Here is a 16,458-nt window from a genome sequence, read left to right on the forward strand (position 1 = left end):
TTGGAGCCCTTTTCTCTTTGCCTTTTTGCAGGCACACAAAAAGGAAACCTTAACAATTTCAAGCTAGGATTGCAAGATATTGAGCTTACGGGATACTTCTCATTATCTACTACTCCCATTTAACTTTCACATCAAAATAATTTCATTGTCCTTATTACGTCAGTATCTATAACACTATTCATTCCTTTGTGGTGGTCATCCAAACGATCCTATTTGTTACAAGAATTCTGCAAAGAGCAAAGCTGCAGCTCCTATTCAAAAATCCCACGCTAATTCTGATCTAATATTGGGATCGATGTGTATTTGTATTTAATGAGAAGCTGACGACAAGATGGAACACTCTGCACTGAGACATATACTGAAATTTCTGGATGGACCACACTCAAAAATGTTCTGTTTGGTGCAGGACAGTTTCTTCTTTGCATCTGGTCATTCCTATGTAATATGGAATTATAACAGCATCTCCTGTATTCCATCCTTCCCCTTTTCTGCATGATGCTTGGACTATGAAGATCAATGGACCCAAGATGGCTTTGCTACTTCAGGGTAAAGAAGCCTCTCCAGAGGTCACTTGCATTCCAGATGAGCCTATGCAGAACAAATTACTATGATTTACAGACAGATTATTCCTTTAGTTTTAATTTTGTAAACATCAAAAAGTAGTAAACAATTGTCCTGTGGTTTTCTGCAAGTTTCTAATTAAAACTCTCATCTGTTATTTTTTTTTGGTTAAAAGATAAAGAAGAGATTCTACATCAGACATACACAGTGAAAAAATCCTGCTAGACCTACTAAGCTTCTTTTACTATTAATGGAAATTCTTCCTTTTTTCAAGAAGAAATGTAGATCTAGTTGAAATCAGAGTAGCAGGAAAGCACTTGTTCCAATTCAGTGCATGCAAACAGCAAGATCTATCAGTAACAGAGACAGCTGTAGACAATGGAACACAGGTGTGAAGCACTTAACTCGTCACAGATAAAATACACAAGCTGAAAGGACGAGGGTAAGCTATTGGTTTTCAACCAAGCAGGAAGTTAATTGAATGTCTAAAGTTGAGAAGAAGCCAGATATGTGGCAATGCTTGTAAGAAATGAGATTTGTAGCACAACATATAAGGAAAGAAGAGAAAGTATGCTAAGTAAAGAACAAGAAACAGGAGTTGCATGTAAATAGGTACATCTAACAAAAATATGTCCAAATAATGGCTACCTTAATGTAATCCATTTTTGTCCCAGGAGCAATTCTAGGAAGCACTAGGAAGTCATCGGGAAACTAGTGCTGTTTTATTTATTTATTTATTTGTTTGTTTGCTTATTTATTTATTTATTTTTTGTATGCAACCGACTGAAGTTTGAGAAAATACTAGAACATACAGTACCCTTGTATTGTTTGTATCTGTAACCAAGAAGACCTAGTCAGGACCTCAATATTCTTGAATCTGTTGACCAGATCTGCGGGTGACTTACAAGTTTAACAGCAGGATTTAGAGAATTCAGAAGGCTGGGCAGAGAGCTACCTATTATACACCACTATGGTGTGCAAGACCTCAGCAATGCTCTTGGAAGAAAATATTTGATCTTTATCTTTCCTGTTCTGAAATCTTCGAGAGTTATGTCTGCTACAGAGAAGGAAGCCCCTAGAAACATTTTCCTGCCTCAGCCTCTTTCCTGCCTTGAAATTTTCCTACTTTACTTACCAGTTGGGGTACGTTGGTCCTCTGATGCTATCAGCGATTTTCCTCCTGCTCCTCAGTCACAGATTTTCTCAGCACAGCCCACCATACTTGTCTGTAGCTTATCTTGTTAGGGCTTAATTTTCCCTTTCATCTCCAACTGAGGAATTGCATCCCTTCTTAACTTTGCTGCATCTCACAAATTCAGCATGCTGTGCTGGTAGCTGCCATCTTTGACAGATCACTGAAATCCTGTCATTTTCTGGTACTGGCCTTGCTTGAGAAGGAGAATGGACTGGGGGACCTCTAGCATCTCTTTCAATCCTACATTTCTGTGATTTCTTACCTTTTCATGGTAGCTTTCTCAGAAGGGCTGAACATCTGGTTGGGCTAAAAAGATAATTATTTTCAATGAGAGCATGATTCTGGTCTCATTATGTAACTTCAAGAGTGCTGCATAATGCTAAATACATTATTAAGGTCCTAGGGAGCTTTCCCAAGTTAAAAAACAAACAAACAAAAAACCCAACAATATTGCAATACTGCAACTGTTCTCTACTTGGAGTTCTGTCTGAATGGCATGATGGAATTATTAATGACACTGACAGCTCTTCACCTCCTTTTTTTTTTTCTTTTTTTTACATTTAAAAAAAAAAAGGAAAAACAGTTATGGGCTCCTTGTTTCTGTTGTTGATATTTCACTATCTTCAGTGTACTTAGAAAAATCCCTAATGTTTCTACGTATTTGCACAGGTAGGAAGTTTGACCTTTCATGTAGATTTTGCCTTTATTGATATCGTCTGACACAAGTGAAGTCTGCTCCTTTTCAAAGTAATTGGATTAATGCAAACATTTTCAGAGCCTTCCTCAAACTAGTATAAATGGTCTGACATTAAATGAGGTTAAAAAGTCTCCTATAAACTACCACTGCTGTTATTAAATTTAATTAAGATAGAAAAGCAGGCAGTTTAAAAGGGAAAGTGTTGCACAAAAATGGCAGCACAGAAAAATGATTCTGATGTTGCCATTAAAGGTAATTGGAATCAAGGGTTTCTAAACGACAATGTAATTAACAGGCTAATGAATACTATATTGGGATTGTTATTAACAGTGAAATTTGCAAACATTCATAGAAAACTAGTTAGAGATAACACACAACTAGAGATATTACAAGGTAAAAATCCACAACCAAATTATACAGCACTTTAGCTTCTGCTGATACAGTGCTCCTACCACACAGCAGTAGTAAAACCTTTTGCCCTTTCACCCCTTTCTTCTATCAAATTAAGTGATAATTACCAAAGATTTGCTATAAAATGCATGCTTCGAGAAACTCTGGCATTCTAAAATTCCGCATAGATTTCACAAAAGTAGCTGGTATTAGATGTAGCATGCCTTTCCCACTGAGCGTGGTTTGTTTCATTCTGTTGCCAAAAAATGAACAACTATTGTTTGAGCATGAAAATTACCTTTGTGAGTTTGGGCTCAGGCATGTAACTACGAGTCCCCATTGTCTTGAGTCCAGTTGTTAATAGCTGATTTTAGTTGCTGTGCCAGAGCAGCACTTTGATACTAGAGATTCTTCCACAATGCAAAGGTAATCGGTTAGCAAGAAAGTTAATTAAACAGATTTGTGACCAATCTTTTCTTCTGCTTAGTTTCTGAAACATTTTCATTTGTGTTGTACAACCTGCTCTTAACAAGATATGTTTATCTTCTGCTAAAGTTGTCTACTTGCAACACTAAGTAGATCTGACTTTCAAAAAAGGTAGAGAAAAGATAGAGAAACCTCAAAGGACTTATCATATTCAAATATGTTAATGTTGATTGCCCAGAAACTGCAAATGGACAAATATATATGCCCAAAAGGAATATAAAGAATGCCACATAACAGCCAATACTTCTGGTTTTTGTTTGTAGAGACAACATATGCCTAAATTTCAGGATTTCATAAAAAGTCTGAGAAGAAAAAATGTGAAATGCTGATCAGAATTGAAAATAAATATTCTAGTAGTTGAGAAAATATGATGCAAAACTAAATGTGTGATTACAAAAAGGAGGAAAAAAGTAATAAGCACTTCCCAGGAGCCACACTGGACAGATTTTTTCAGACGACTTTATAAAGAATTCCAGTTTATGAGTATTTTTACAGTTCAGAAAGGCTCAGCTTTCCTCAAGAAAAAGAATTTTGAGCGTTCAGACCTGAAGATTCAAATTATAAAATTATGAGCTATAATGTAAATCAGTATCATAAGCTACAGTCAATCTGCTGAATAGGCACATGAAAATTTATACAATTCCCTTTGTCTGTTCAAATAAACATCTGTAGGTAAACATACACTTCATCCTTAACTGGCCCTCCCAAACAAACTGGCGCATATTAAACAAAGTATCAAAATACATCTTCAAACCAACTGAAATACGTATTGTGGGAAACGAGAAAAAGAAAAACAGCTGGAGGAGACAGCAAGAGAAACAAACTAAGGCAATGGCGATCTGGAGGGAAAGGTGGTTCAAACAAACCCAAGGTTCATCTTGTATCTGTCGACTCAAAAATTTTAATTTCTTCATATTCAAGTCCTTTCTTCACAGTAATCACTGTGACATAGAGAAAATTTTAGAGCTACTATTCCTTTGCTGGTATCAAAGACATTGACTTATTTTAACTAAAAATCTCCTTATTAAATGTTTGCTTCACTTTCTTTGGTAAATCCAGAACTTTAAGCTTTGTCCATGCTCGGTTATGTGGACAGAATGAAACAGTTAAAATATCAACAAACTGGTCAAACTGAACTCTCTGAAAGAGACTGCACATTGCAAGATAAAAATTACTTCAACAGTTCCCAGGATGACATCATATCAAAATGTGAAAAGCTGTGTTTGACACACACATTTTTAAGCTTCTAATCCCCTGGAAGGAAAAAGTATATCTTTACTCTTAGATTGCTACTGAAGTGAAATGAACGAAATTAGTTTAATTTGCAAATGGAAGACAACACCTCACAGGCATTCTAAACTTTTCACTTATGCATACTGCTTCAATTGCTTTGCCTTAGTTTCCTTAATCTCTCTACTTTTACATGGGTTAATATCAATGTTTTTATGACAAGTTCAGACTCATGTAAAACACTATTTGATTGTTGATAGAAATGCAATGTGATAAAATAAAAAACAAAACCCACATTATACTACTATGTAGAATGACCTAAAGGAATCTTCCTAAAACTGAGAGCAAAAGCAGAACTTGTAATTCAGGCAAGTATGCTTTGCAATTGAGCTTTGATGCTCCTCAAAGCCAGTGGGAAAAAGCACTGCTTGTTTCAACAAACTAGGAATCAAATATTTCTCATCTTTACCTCAGAGTAAAGGATCACCTTCGTCATGGTATTGACAGCAACAATAAAAGCATTTTTTGAAGTAGTCAATCCTTTTTCTGTTCTACTGCAGATTGCTTTATCTGTCTGAAAGAGGTTGACTTCTGTACAGTTCAGAAAAGAGACGCACACACTGTTTTAAGCTACAGCAGTAGCAAAGATTCAGTCCAGCTAGCTTTCCGTCAGACAAGGCATGTTTCAGCAAATTTGGGGTTATGTGGGGTTAGCATGTTTTAGTAACTTTAGGGCCACATAGATTTATAAGCATTAAGTCATATATTCACAGGCAGCAACTAGTCCTGGTCTTCAAATCACAGTATGTTCTATTACTGTGTGCAGTGGTAGCCTTGGCAATGAAGACAATAACATGTCAAGAAATCTAACCCTCCCAAACGATGAATAGATGACTGCTACCTTTTGCAATTACTGTTTCCACCTCTCTTGTGCAAAGTCCCATGCCTTTAGGCATGGTGGCAGGACCAAGGAGTGAAGGAAAAGGGACAATGTCTGTAATCCTCAGCCTGAGATTTTTTCCTAGTTCGCGTTAACTCAAGGTCCAATCACCAGCATAAAAGTTAACATTTACATTTCTTCAAACTCTTGACTAGCTCAACAAAATGATGATTTGTAACTTGACAAATCACAGTTCACACACCTCCTTTCCACGTTGATGAAACACCTTACTTCCATCAGTTACACTAATGAAAACTCATCTCACAGTTGCTTAGATTATAAAGCTTTGAAAAAATAAAAGCTTAATTTCTGTAGAACAAAATCTTCATTGACTGCAGACAAAAATAATCCACAATGCACAGATAGAAACGGAGCAAAAAGTTAACATTTTTTAACTATACATATTTTTGGTCTAGAATACATTAAGGTCCTTCATTTATAAATGTGCAAGGGAAACTGAATTCTAGGATGTTTCTAGTCAAGAAGATGAAGCTTATAAAGGTCAGTTAATGTAAAGAAAGTTTCCATACTACTTACTATGAACAGCATACAGCAAATAACTATTAATTTCTGGCTTTCGTATAGCACTAAAACAAAGATAATACTTGAATTTGCAATACTATTTCCAAATATATAAAAGAAAGCAATCTTAACAAAGTCAAGATTTGTTCACAAATAGCAAAAGATCTGAATTTACAATGTAGGACTTCTGTACTACGTGTAATCTTTTCACATGACTAAATTCCTCCATGCAGAAAAAAATGGCATCCCCTGACATTGATTGGTTCTTGCTGAATGTTTATGGAGACCAAACAGTGGATGTGAGCACAGTAGGAGATGGGTGGTGAGTTTCAGCAGTGGCAACAGCAGCCTAAAAGACAAGCCATGTTCTTAATGGCCAAGCAGATCTTCATGAGCTTGGCATGCATGCTCATGTTCATTGCTGGTGAAAAGGCATTGTTAATGGGCGGCTATGTTGAAAAATAGTGTTTTGTAGCTGAGAATTTGCTCTATCAAATACTATTATGGTGCTCTTTGTTAGAGTTTTCATGTAAGTAAATAGAAGACATTACTTCTGGAATGACATATATCTGTTCACTATATCAGTTCATCAGACATTATGATACTTTGACCTGAAGCTTGTCTAAAAACTTACAAACTTTATTGGACTATTCTGAAACATGAAACTGTTGAGCTGCCCTCAGCATTTACTTTTTTTTTTTAATTTTGAAATAAATAATCAGTTTCCGTTTCCTTTCAACATGTCCTTTTGTCCTCTCTTCCATTTTGAAATAATGCTTGTAAATTTTAGTAGAATGCCTATTATTTCACACTGTCCCAGTGTGAACAGAGTCAAAGGTTTTAAAAAACCAATTAAGTTGGTTGTAGTTTTTACAACACAAATCTTTTTAAAGCCTTAAAGATATCATCTGCATATCTACTAATTCACCCTGTTAATCTGCCACATAGAATCATCAATTTTTTCAAGTCAGTGCTTTCTTCTGTCCTTGTAATTCCTAGATATGAAGATCTTCCATAAATCCTCCTCAAGAAATCTATGTTAATGGTTTCACCCACAGGATCATTATTTCCGGTACCATTTCTACATGACAGTAATGTAAAAGTGAACTTTTCAAAATGGAAACTCATCTTAGGAAACCAACCCTTTCCTATAAATATCTATCCCATACATGTCAATTGGCAAGCTACTTTTTATTTGTTACAACCATGAAAGAAAAGAAAGACATGGAGCTCTTGGAAGGAGTTCAGAGGAGGGCCATCAAGATGGTCAGAGGGCTGGAGCACCTCTCCTATGAAGAAAGGTTAAGGGAACTGGGCTTGTTTAGCTTGGAGAAGAGAAGACTGGGCTCATTGTGGCCTTCCAGTATTTGAAGGGAGCATATAAACAAGAGGGGAAAGACTGCTTACAAGAGCGGATAGTGATAGGACAAGGGAGAATGGTATTCAGCTGGGTCAGGGGAGGCTTAGTTTAGACATTAGGAGGAAGATTTTCACACAGAGGGTGGTGACACACTGGAACAGGTTGCCCAAGGAGGCTGTGGATGCCCCATCCCTGGAGGCATTCAAGGCCAGGCTGGATGTGGCTCTGGGCAGCCTGGTCTGGTGGTTGGTGACCCTGCACATAGCAGGGGGGTTGAAACTAGATGATCTTAGAGGTGCTTTTCAACACAGGCCATTCTATGATTCAATGAACTATTATAACAACAGAGAAGAAAGCTGTCTCATATTTTGCTTTGTGTAGAAATGTAGTTACTCTGGAAGTATAAATTTTAAAATCATCTGTACTGGAAGACAGTGTTCTGGATTGAAATTAGATGATCTTTGAGGTCCTTTTCAACCCAAGCCATTCTATAATTCCATGACGGTCACGTAGTAGCAGAACTGCAGAAAATTATGCAATTTATACTAGTTGATGTTTCTTTGGCTGACATGTGGATCATTGAAGTCATAGAAGAAAAATTTAAAAGTTTAAGAAGCATGCTCTTATTAGAAGTAAAAGTGCACAGAACAGGTAGTGAACAAGTAGGAACTATGAACCATGCATGACCTCTACTTAAGAGCTGATGTGAATCACTGCGACAGCTTGCAGCTTTTTGCTGTCTAAGACATCTCTGAAGGACATAAGGGTAGCAATGGTAACAGTCCCAGCACCCTTCCTTTGCTCTCATTCTCTCCCCAGATGCTTCTGGTCAGTGTACAGCAGGCAGATTGAATTCTGGGCTTTGGGTTTGACAGAATACAAGACTTAGTTTTCCTTCCCTTTGAGAAACTGTGACTGAAGTGCTACGGTCCAAGCTGGCAGAAAAATAGGTACAAAGTTCCTATCTTTAAAACAGGGGCAGAAAGAATGAGAGCACTACATCCAGACAGATATCTTCCATTTTTGAAAAATTACCAGAAGAAACAATCAGAGAAAATGTCAATGCAATGAGTGAGAAGCCAACACATTTTGATATGGACAAATTATGCCCAATTATCCTTCCTTACGTGACAGTTTAACAAGTCTAAATGGTAGAGGAGGAGCTGTAACTGTCATGTTGTCCTGACTTCAGTAAAATTTTTGACATACTGTTGTATAAAATTAATATAAGCAAGTAAGGAATTTCCAGCATAAATGGGCATAGTTGGAAGGCTGGAGTCAGGAGTGTTTCTCACAGAAGAATTAATGTAATATAAAGACAGGAAAACAGATGAGTCACCCAATATTATTCATGCAGTTTCTCTCGTGATGCAGTGATCAAATGAAAGCTGTGCTGACAAAATCTCAGTACTAGATGAAAGGAATGAACCATTTTTGGAAGGGAGGACCAGACTGCATAATAACCTTGAAAAACTGAAAAAGTGGCCTAAAATACAACATGAGAAGGGTGAGTGGAAAAGATGCATAGTCAGGTGCCCAAATAATGCATGGGGATAACCAGCTATGGCCCACCTTCTGGAGAGGGCAGCCAGTTGCAATCAACTATGTGGTGACAGAAGCATGCAAATGAGAAAAATGGGACCAGAAGTAGTCTACACACAAGACTGGAAGAGAAGCTCAGCCAGAGGTTAGAGGGGAGTCAACAAATCACGAACAGCACCAGGAGATTCTGAACAGCCCTTAAACATAGAAAAGGCATAAAAATACTCAACCTTTCAGCTAACTCAGAGTCAGTAGGTGAGAATGGATATTTCAAACACATTTTCTCTCTGTCTACTCATTCTTATAGGAAGAAATATCACCTCTGGGTCCGAGTTGGAGCAAAAAGTGCTCCAACTTTCTTCTGCTTCTCTAGAATTTCTGCTCACTTTTAAGACCTGATTCTCTATTACATGTTTTCTCTTTCTTCTGTTTTCCTGTGTTTGCCACAGGATCCTACCTCTGTTGTGCAGCTCTCTTGTATGTTATATTCTGCTATATCTCTGAAGTTCTCATCACACAGGAGGTTTTGTAGACCTCTTCATTAAAGATCTATATGGTGTGGCTTAGGCACCCATGAACATGCCTTGGATTGGAAGAAAAGACTAAACAATGTCAAAAAACCATACCACAAAACATTTACATTTCAATTTTTCACCAGTTTTAACAAAGAGGAAGATGATAACTCTGAAATTGTTTTATACATACAATGGAAGAACACTCTATACACATCACAAAGATTAGTGATGCATTTTTAATTAAGAGGATGTGTAATCACAGATAAAAAAAAATCATTTAAATCTGAAGAAATAGTCTCCTTGTTCTTAAAAAATGTGGGAAAAAGAGCAAGTAAATGATTATATCATATACCATTTATGATTGGTACATAATTGGTAAAAGTTCTGATCCTAACACTTTTAGACAAAGACAATCTGATATACAGTGTTACCTCATGAATTACTTGGCGAAGGAAGCCTTCTGCTCTTGACCAAACTTCATGGTGAGTGAAGTTGCCTTCTTATGATAGCAAGTGCTCTTCAAAAGAGTCAACATCATCATGAAATCTAAATTTTACACTGTAGAGAAAAAGTATAGGTGGAGACTAGAGCTGGACTTCCTATTTCACATGAGCGTGTCTTAGACAATAATCAGAAATTACGTACTAGCTGTATGTAGTAGAAATCTCTAACTGCAGAATCTCCACTGATATAAGTATATGGAAGGGTTTGCAAGAAAGTGTAACATCAGCAGGAATCCATTAAATCCACTTCAATCTCTCCCCTTAAGCCTCACAATACAACTTAAAAACAGGGAACCAGTTACAGTGAGAGATGCGTAAAAGTAGGTGCTCTTTGGAAACTACCTAAGTAGTACCCACACTGACTTCTCTTACCTGGCTTGAAAGTTTACTACTTAATATCTTCATTACACTGTACTTACAGACTAGCACAAGCATTTGTTCATTAAGTGCATTCATGAATTCTAGGAGCCGCATATCAGTACTTGCATTTTCAATTGCAAAACCTTCTATAGTCTCATTAATTCCCTTCTATTGTGATAAAGCCGTGACTTTTTTCAGAGAAATACTTCATTATACTGATAAAGATGTGCTCATTCAGTATATACATATGAATTCTATTTAAATTTTGAATATTTCTGGATGCTACTGTTTAGTTTTATTTGACAAAGTGTGAAGACACACCAATGCTGGAAAACATAACAATTCTCACCCCATAATACCTTTTTGCAGGTTCTATTTTTCCGTACATTTTCATCTCTGCAGAAAATACCATAATCTGTTGAGGCACTTTTATCTTTTATTTCAGTGCATAGAAACTGTGATCCAAACATACTGACTAGTTGTAGGCTTACTGTCAGTTTCCCCAGTTCAAAAACTATACCTATTGCAGCTGCAATCTAAAGGGCAACTGCTGCTCTACACTCTGCTAAGACACTGACCAGAAAACAGCCTTCGGTCTTCCTGTATTTTGAGGGATCTCTACAGACTGTGAGTCCCTCTCCATCTTACCAAGACGTTGAAGTCATTTAATCAGAACTGGGGAACATACTGAATTTTCACACAGTTAAGTCACTTTGTATGGAACATATCTCAGGGACCTTTCTGTTTCCCTCTGCATGACCAATGCCTGGCCATGGGTCTCAGCCGGTTCAGTGGCCCTATCCCAGAAATGTTGCCATAAATATCCTGTCTTTTGCTGCCTTCAAGATGTTTGAAGTACACATGGATTAATCAGGGAAATAGAGATTGGAAAATCCCTTCACATTTCTTTTTATCTGTCATTTTATGATGTCCTATAATGAAATTCAGTAACTTTGGCTAGACAGTAGAGTGAGAAGGAGAGGTTAAAAAATGGAGAATTTCTGTTCTTATGCATACTGAATATTTCTTTATCCCTTGCAGTGCCAACAAAAACAGTGGCATGCCGTTCAGATGAAGCTGTTTCTTCTGAATAACAGATGCTGAGGGAAAATGTAAAAAATAACATACAGGAAAAATGGCTGATGTGAGGACAGTTAGTTATAAAAAAAGTCCCAACAAAACAACAAGGATTAAGATTGATACATCCAAGCAAATTGTTTAGCCAAACTGCTCTGAGAAAAAGAATTCCCGCGCATCATCCACACATCATCTAAGTGTTTCAGCTTCTTTCTCATGTAACATTTGATTCTTCAATTCATTGTTTTGGAATTTCTGATGAGAAACATTTATAAAAGCTTGTCTAGTAAAAAGTCTCAGACTTTGACTGACACCTGTCTTGAGTGTTGTGCTTTAAACTTAAGAATGACATACTTTTAAGGGGACACTGAGATAGGGATTCTGCCTCGAGGCATATCCAGTATAGTCAAAAATATTTAGATCCAAAAAAGGCTTGTACAAGCTCTGCTAATGGGCCTCATTCAGGACATTTCCCAAGGCGCTGCATGGAATTCCAGCTACTTAGATCAGAAGGTTCCCAATCATCTAGAGTCAGGTGGCACAACACGTCACTTCAAAAATGCATTTAAGTACAGAATTTTTCCTGTGCTACCTAGCTGGGAGATTAAATAAGGAGTAGGTTCCCTGATAGTTTTGCGGGGTTGGCACCGCAGATCTCTACATCAGTAATCAGCAGGATTTGGGAAGTTACCACCCCCTACACTCAGCTCTAGTGAGACTGCGCTTTGACTACTGCTTTCAGGTTTGGGTCCCTCACTACAAAGAAGACATTGAAGCTTTGAAATGTGTCCAGAGAAGGGCAACTGAGCTGTGAAAGCTCTGGAGCACAAATCTTATGGGAAGGAGCTGAGCGAGCTGGGATTGTTCAATCTGGAGAAGAGGATGCCCAGGGGAAACCATATCACTCTCTACAGCTGCCTGAAAGGAGTTGTGACAAGGTGGGAGTTTGCCTCTATTTTCTCAGAAGATTTGGGAAGGCATTGGCACAGGCTGCCCAGTGAAGTGGTGGAGGTCACCATCCCTGGAAGTGTTTAAGTAACGTGTAGATGTGACACATAAGGATGTGGTTTAGTGGGCATGGTAGGGCATGGAAGTGATGGGTTGATTGTTAGACTTGATTATTTTAGTGGTTTTTCCAACATTAATGATTCTATGATTGACTCTATGACCACAGAGGCAGTGTGAGCTGGGAGAGTTTTGCGGTCTATTCAAAGCTGATAAAGGAGAAATAACACAAGTGTAACTACAGAGAACTGTTACAGTGATGTGCCTTTTGGGATGCTAGCCAAACCACATTTGTAAACATTATTCTGTAGGATTTTTTGTTTATATTTAAATTTATGGAGTAACTCAATCCTGGAAAACTTTTAGGCTGCAATATTGCATATATGCTGTTGAAATAGAATAGTGCTAGTTTGTGGGGCATTAAACGTAACACTTAAAATCAAAGATTCCTCACATGAGTCCAAGTAGGCACTGAAGATTACTCTGCATATTTCTATGATAGCTTTTTTCATAGATTTTCACAGATTCAGAAACATATTTCTACTAATTTAAAGCCTTAAATGCCTTTCCCTTTGTTTTGGTTTTGCAAACTTAGCAATTGATATGATTTTGCTTGGAAACATTATCTCTTTAAATAGGAATAGCTTGTAGTTAGTGGCAATAGCTCATAAATTATAACTTGCCAGAAATACTATGCACACTTCTGAAAGACAGCATATTAATGTCTCTCCACATGTGTCTAGAAATTAAATAGCATTTGTGAGATGAAAGAAGTTTTTAATAAGTAATATGAAGAGTCTATAATTTAGAACATATTATAATATAATATGAAAAGAGACAGACTATCTAAAGTGCTTTACTAACCATGAAGCAGAAATACCCAGGTTTTTAAAGAAGGCACACATACACAGTCATTTGTTCAGTATATTACGTGTTCTGTTACAGCAATTACTCTCCCACATAGTTATTTCAGACTTGTATATTGGTTTATGTACTGGTATGGAACTGATACAGGATAGATTATAATTTACAGAGAAATGCACCCTCATCACACATACTTAGAATGAATCATAGTATGGTTTGGGTTGGAAGGGACTCCTCTGTCCTCTCTTTTTCAGGGGTAAAGCACTTTGTTACTGTCACTAGAAACAAAACTCACCTTAGCTCAAATGCCCAACTTTTAGAATAGTGTGATGATGAGTACCAGCTGACTAAGATGTGTCTCCTCAGAAGCTGAATGCTTTTTCCTCCTGAGTTACATCCTCTGGCTGCCACACTGGAACTGGGAGGAGATAAAGTTGTCCGTGTTTATCAGTTATATATATCCACTCTTTCACCTAGGGGAAGAAAACAATAGTACTTTCAATCTCCTATGCAGTAATTCATAAGACTGATAACTGAGAGTGCAGTAGTTCAGCTCTGCAGAATAAAATCAAGCACAGCAGGAGGAGACAGTATTCAAACTGCAGATACTTTCCTCTGCACCAAGATGTACGCTTGGTTATAAGGACTCTAAAAATTTTGGAATTCAGTTGATGAAAATCATTGTGATTATCAAAGTATAACATCTTATCAGATCATATTTCTTGTCAGAAGGGTTCAACTTCCAGACTGGTTTTTGAAAAGAGTCAATATGAGACAGTATGTGAGAAAAGAATGGTGCAGTCTCATCTTTAAGCATTTGGAAATTTACCAATAAAAGCTGGGAATGAGATGAGTCAGCTGGGAAACTTCCTGGAACTTCTTCCACAAAAGCTGCCATTTTTTTTTTCAAGACACACAGACCTCATTGCCGAGAAGAGTCTTCCTTTCTTCCTACATCTTCACTTTTGCTCCTGAGCAATACTTTGTGCTCCATTTTTACTCCTCTAGTAACATAACTAGCACTAATTTCAAACAAATTCATTTCATGAAATTACAGGCAAACACTTATGAGTAGAACAAAACAAAACCTGCAGGTTTTTTCACCTGTTGTGAAGCCACACCAAAAAGTTTGGGTGATACTGCTTCAAATCAGGAAGGTCATGTTTGAATTTCCAGTTATTCCATTTTATTTTCAACATGATATTCATACATCTCCTTTGACTTTACAGTTTACCTGATGTAAGTTATTCACAGTCTTTGTCACTGTGTTTATAACAGTAAATTACAATTTAGTAGCTCTTTGGTAAGAGTAATGACCAATATCTTGTCAAATAGCCTGTGTCCACTGTGAAAGAAACTTGCATAATAAAAGAATAATAGTAAATGAAACTTGCATAAATTAGAAGTGGATATTTTGCTCCTGAGAAAGTATAAGAATTATGTACGTTAAAAATGAACATCTTAATATAGATATTAGCATTTAGATGACTATAAAACATCCCTTGTGTATTTAGGAAGCACATTTTTGTGCTATCTCCAGGCTGAAAAGCCCCAAATCTTTCAGTGTGTCTTTGTAGGAAACGTGCTCCTTTGATCATTTCTGTGGCCCTCCTCTGGACACACTCCAACAGGTCCACATCTCTCTTGTACTGAGGACTCCACACCTGATGAATTAATAGGTAAGTTCCTTTGGTTTAAATATTCATCTAGGCTGCTGCTTTTTCCTGCAATGCTGGCTTCTTTTTGTTTGCATTATTGCACTTTGCCATAACAAGAATTCCAGTTATGTTTTTACTTTTATTTTCTCTTTCTAATGTTGCCTAGTTTTCCAGCAGCTGCCAGTGGGGGGCAACCTCCCATGCCTTCACAACAATTTATAAAATTATATTAACTCTCCATTTAACCCTCCCTAGCGAGGCAGTCTACAAGGACCACGGTACAGTGATCACACTGATACATTGTCATGTCAGTGTCCCTAGAAAGCACGAATTTGTGAGTTCTGCTTTTGTGGCTTGGGTAACATTACTGTAAGTTGTTGTGCTTTTTCAGGGCTAATGACTCTGAATCAGTTCCTGTACAGAAGTTAATCAGTGTGGCTACATTTCTTTTTGTGCCTTCCACACAGAAGGAATGCTGGGCCCAAGTGTTGGACCGCAGGATATAATATGCGCTTGCACTGAGAAGTGACAACAAGCTGCTTCATGTAAATGATATTGCCATGCAGCCATCTAGAACCACTAGAAACAGTTCTAGTCCCTGCTTCTTTATTTTATGATGGCTGCTGAAGATACAGAAGTCTCGTTTAGATCTTTTAATATATTTTCTGAATTTGGCTGCAATAAAATATTCTAACACAAGAAACTAATTGGTATTTTTATAAATAAATGGCTTTATAAATAGCTTTCCCGGGAAAAAAAAAAAAAAAAAAGACTATTTCACTGAGAAACAGAAAGGAAACACCTAACCCTAGAAGCTCATTTCTTGCTCAATTAGGAGAATTACTAGGTCCATTGCTAAAACCTTCTCATTTAACTGTAGAGTATTATCATCACCTCACAGAGCAGGCATACACAGAATAATAACCAGAACCCAGAGTGATGCAGAAGAGGACTGCATGGATAGAAAGTACTATTTTCACTCTTGCCTGCAGAGTATGTGACCTCTATGTATTTAAGTGATGATGCCTGGAAACCTTAGAGAACTCCCATGGCTACCAGGTCTTACCAAGACCATAATGCAAGTTTAACTCGCTGTAAGAAAGGCTTTCCAACATGAGGTGACTATGCAGGACTGCAGGATTACAGCTACTGTGCCTTTGGTTATCATAGGTGCTAAAGCCACACTTATCCTAATGACAAAAATCCACAATTTTCTAGCTCAGTGCAATTCATAGAATACTTTTCCAGCAACTTTAGAAGGCTACTCTTCTGACGTCACTTGTGCCAAACATACCTCTCTGCTCTGTGATCCCACAGCATGCTAGATGCTGTTCCCCTCTCAGCTCTTTTCTGCCAGTCCTCTTCCATGGCCATGCTCTTCTTTCTTGGGGTTGCCACAGAAAGCAATTACTCTTTCTCCTGCAGTGTCTGCTTCAAGAAAAGGAGGAATTACAGCAAAAAGCTACAGCTTTCAAATTAAGGAAGTCTTCGGAGCTCTGTCTGAGAGCATACACTTCAGCTACAAAGAGGCACAGGACTGTACGAGGGCACAA

At 37.5% G+C, this 16,458-nt stretch overlaps 1 long non-coding RNA gene across 3 annotated transcripts in view; it reads right to left on the reverse strand.

Moving 5' to 3' along the window:
• The window catches only part of LOC104910533, a 72,989-nt gene that overhangs the window by 30,983 nt on the left and 25,548 nt on the right, over positions 1 to 16,458 (reverse strand). Inside the window, exons 9-12 of one of the 3 annotated variants that reach the window (XR_004159466.1) lie at positions 16,200 to 16,333; positions 13,543 to 13,720; positions 9,870 to 9,996; positions 2,019 to 2,062 (exon numbers count right to left, since the gene is read on the reverse strand). This is a non-coding gene — a long non-coding RNA (uncharacterized LOC104910533). The remainder of the gene's footprint in view (positions 1 to 2,018; positions 2,063 to 9,869; positions 9,997 to 13,542; positions 13,721 to 16,199; positions 16,334 to 16,458) is intronic. The other 2 variants (XR_004159464.1, XR_004159465.1) reach the window with 2 other exon arrangements.

This window comes from Meleagris gallopavo, chromosome 4 (genome assembly GCF_000146605.3).
Source record: "Meleagris gallopavo isolate NT-WF06-2002-E0010 breed Aviagen turkey brand Nicholas breeding stock chromosome 4, Turkey_5.1, whole genome shotgun sequence".
NCBI classification, from domain to species: Eukaryota; Metazoa; Chordata; class Aves; order Galliformes; family Phasianidae; genus Meleagris; species Meleagris gallopavo.